The sequence below is a fragment of the Priapulus caudatus genome, unplaced genomic scaffold, assembly GCF_000485595.1.
Source record: "Priapulus caudatus unplaced genomic scaffold, Priapulus_caudatus-5.0.1 Scaffold403, whole genome shotgun sequence".
Classification (NCBI taxonomy): domain Eukaryota; kingdom Metazoa; phylum Priapulida; class Priapulimorpha; order Priapulimorphida; family Priapulidae; genus Priapulus; species Priapulus caudatus.
Window position 1 is genome coordinate 15,639 of NW_014577464.1, and position 4,024 is coordinate 19,662.

The window sequence follows — 4,024 nt, forward strand, 5'->3', positions numbered from 1 at the left end:
CCGTTTGTAGAAAGAATGGGGTTGTTTTTTTGAAATATATTGTTTATATATATATATGTATATGTAGTAGCAAAGAGAGGATACTACTACTGCTACTACACTACCCCCCCCCCCGCCCATCCACCTGCTGCTGCTGCTGCTGGTACTGCTACTGCTGCTGCTGGTACTGCAGCAGCCACTTTTTACACATACGTTATGATGTACCATACTTTATCAAATATTGTGTTTTATGACTGTCTATTTCCTACTGCCACATTTCTCCACTGACTACTTTTATTCTCTGTATTTGCCAGGTGCGTATGGATCGAAACGACGATACCCAGATTTTGCAGTGACACTCAGCATTCTCCCGTCGTTACCATGAAAGCTGATCTAACGCGTCCATTATAGATATCGTGTAAGATAATATAGTTAAAATAAATAATAACAGTGAGGCTACTGTTTGTCATTTACATCATGCACGACTGATTCATGCTCACAGTCGGCAATGCAGCCGTATTCACAAGAATATAGAAAATAAAAAGAACCTGATTTTATTGCATTAATTCGCCATAAATATTTTTCGATCTATGTGCAGTGTAGTTTTCCATTCTTCGGGGCGATATATTTAGATTGCGTGTTTTTACTAATAAATATATAATAACGTCAATATGTCCAGTTATTCGTTTTTATATTGGACATTTTCCACTGGATTTCAACGGCTACCATTTAGTAATGTTAGGTGGATATTATGCTATAGGACACATGTCTTCTAACATGAAAAGATCTAACATGAAAACATGAAGCCTCTACCGTCTACGGGTGCGAGATGACAATTCTAGGGATGCAAATCTGCCGATTAGTTACGAAAATTATATTTTCCCCGACTTTGTGACGATATTTATACTACTTCTCTTGGATTACTGTCTTCTCATTATAAAATTATGCAAAAAGTTTAATAATACGTGTATTTTGTTATCAGTCATAAGAATTATCTTAAGTAGTAGTTTTTTGACAAGCTGTGCGGAAAATCACACGTTAGGAACTGAAATGGCGCGACACCGGATATATGTTAGGAAATTAAGAATGGGGAAATCGGGGTGCATAAAGAGAACAATTCCTATAATTAAGTTTTATATTAGTTATTTACAAGTTACAACCACTTATGATTATGTGCTATGTTTCGAATTGGATAATCAGAAGATTGTTTTTCTTAAATATGATGAGAATATAATTTCATGTCTTCAATTATAACACTCAAAATTGCCCATTGTTTTTTCAAGATGAGGAGTGCCAGAAAACGTTGCAAGATATCAAGAGTAGATAATAACAATAATAATAACTTGAAGATATCAACGGGTGCGGCCTCCTAGATACGATATAAACTAGTGATCGATATCAAACCTATCATTGCCCATTTTTATGGAAACATTATATTCTGCATGCAAATTCCTAAAGTACAGCGGCCACACAGAAGCCAGCTTTAATGAATTTCTATGTGGAACGCGGACCCTGCCGAGTGCACAAAAGCTAAAAAAAAACTAGACAAAATTGTGACTCAATTTTATCGATCAATATTTTAACGTACGTGTGCCGACAATTTACAGTCACGCGTAGCTCTAAAACTAATGCACGCCACGGTAGACGGAGAGAAGCTGACAAGTAGCAGAATGAACCTGTAATGAACGTTGCGTAAAAGCCTCGAATCAAATACAAGAGAAACATTTTAGGCAGTTAGGTGCGCGCCATTCACGCGCACGCGTGGCACTATACGTTTCAGTATTTCACGCATAATTACGTATAATTTAACGCAACGTGACTACGTATTAGCAGATAATCGGTAAGAAACAATTAATCGTAACTGGAGGTAAATCGATAGATGAGACCGATCGCTGGAGTCTAGGCAGACAGACAGACAGACAGACAGACAGACAGACAGACAGACAGACAGAGAGACAGACAGACAGGCAGACGGACAAACGGACCGACAGATAGACAGACGGACAAACGGACCGACAGATCGACAGACAGACAGACTGACGGAGAGACGGACAGACGGACAGACAGACAGACAGACAGACAGACAGACAGACAGACGGACAGACGGACGGACAGAATGACAGACAGACGGACGGACGGACAGACAGACAGACAGACAGACAGACAGACAGACATACATACATACATACATACATACAGACAGACAGACGGACGGACAGAGAGAGAGAGAGAGAGAGAGAGAGAGAGAGAGAGAGAGAGAAAGAGAGAAAGAGAGAAAGAGAGAGAAAGAGAGCGATGCACATATGTATACGCATGTTTTTATTTCTAGTCTAGAATGCATGTTGCAGTAACGACGCTTTCCGCTTTGCTGCTCGCTTTCTCTTTCCCACGCACTGGTTCACACGCACACCATCGCTACTGTTAAGCATCAATTCTTTTATTAATAGTAATCGACTGCAGCACGCGCGTGTTACGCCCGTAATGTTGCTTACCTTGAGGGACTGGCCCGCTCGGGACCCGTCTCACCCACCCACGTCCCACGTGGCGCGCTGCCCGGCTTGCCTCATACACACCACATATACACATCTGTTGCTGCTGCTGCTGCTGCTGCTGCTGCTGATGCTGCTGCTGCTGCTGCTGGTAGTGGTGGTGGTGGTGGTGCTGCTGCTACTGCTGCTGCTGCTGCTACCGCTGGTGTTGTTGTTGTTGTTGTTGGTGGTGGTGGTGGTGCTGCTGCTAGTGGGGATAGTGCTGCTGCTGCTGCTGCTACTGCTGTTGCTAGTGGTGGTAGTGCTGCTGCTGCTACAGCTACTGCAACTGCTGCTACTGCTATTACTGCTGCGCTGCTGCTGCTGCTACTGCTACTGCTGAATGAGAAAAGGCTAAACTCACGCTTATAAATCGACTTAGTCAGTGCTGTTAAGATAACTTTAAGCTAATAAATTCTAAAATGGTGCAAGCGCAATCAAAACGGACATAAAACTATTAGAATCCATTAGATCGTTCGTATTTGCTACGTTGAGCAACTATGCATCGGAAATGATCTAGCTTGGCAAGCATGTCGTGAAATTAATGTACACTAATATCATCGAATTAACAATTCATAAAAGGCATTAGTTAACGGCTTCTCACAAATAACGCCTAACAGCAAATACAAAATCATACAACTATAATGCGATTTGTCGAATTACAAGATGGGCTGCATATTGTATTCTCAACGACGCTTGGCTTGACATCGATCCAAACATGACCGAGGGAGACAAATGACAGTTTAGCGGTTAATCAAAGGATGTACTTGAGAGATGCGAAGCGACATAGGTAAGCAATAGTGGAGTGAGGCTTGTGGTTTTTTTGCGGCGTGTATGTGATGAGTATTAGTTTTGTATGGGAGACGCTCGTAGTAAGGGCAGTAGCTTTGAAGCGCGGCTGTGGTTGTATGCTGCATCCTCGTCAGGTGAACACCGTCATTCTAGATCCAACGAAAATCGTCATTAAAACGCCGATAAAAAACACTATAAACATTATGGGCGAAAATTTCCATATTGGTTGACTTAGGTAAGATAGGCAGGAAGTTAGCAGGAGAAGGAAAAATTGATGAAATTTTTGTAGTCAACTGAGGTAGGAGAAGAGGGAGGTGAAAGGCGGAAGGAACGTCATAATGGTAATACGCTTTGATGTTTATGTCTAGTGCTATTCTGTTGTGTGATGATGTTATCGTTTAGATTTTGAATAGATCTATCACTCGTCGAGATGGAAGGTATGGAACATGGAGACAACGAGAGTGGTCAGGCATGATAGAGAGGTCGTGCAGGAGTGAGTCATAAAGCAACGTATTGAGCATAAGCAACGTGTGTGCATATAATGTTGCTGTACATGTTTGTGTTTGTGTGGTGATGTGTGTGTGTGGTGTGATGTGTGTGTGTGTGTGTGTATGTGTGTGTGTGTGTGTGTGTTTGTGTGTGTGTGTGTGTGTGTGTGTGTTTGTGTGTGTGTGTGTGTGTGTGTGTGTTTGTGTGTGTGTGTGTGTGTGTGTGCGTACGTGCGT

The 4,024-nt window shown here is 42.0% G+C and overlaps 2 long non-coding RNA genes across 2 annotated transcripts in view; both read left to right on the forward strand.

Moving 5' to 3' along the window:
* The window catches only part of LOC106810006, a 16,936-nt gene that overhangs the window by 8,716 nt on the left and 4,196 nt on the right, over positions 1-4,024 (forward strand). The gene's annotated exons all lie outside the window — the stretch shown is intronic.
* The window catches only part of LOC106810007, a 4,201-nt gene continuing 3,933 nt past the window's right edge, over positions 3,757-4,024 (forward strand). Inside the window, exon 1 of the long non-coding RNA XR_001393941.1 lies at positions 3,757-3,792. This is a non-coding gene — a long non-coding RNA (uncharacterized LOC106810007). The remainder of the gene's footprint in view (positions 3,793-4,024) is intronic.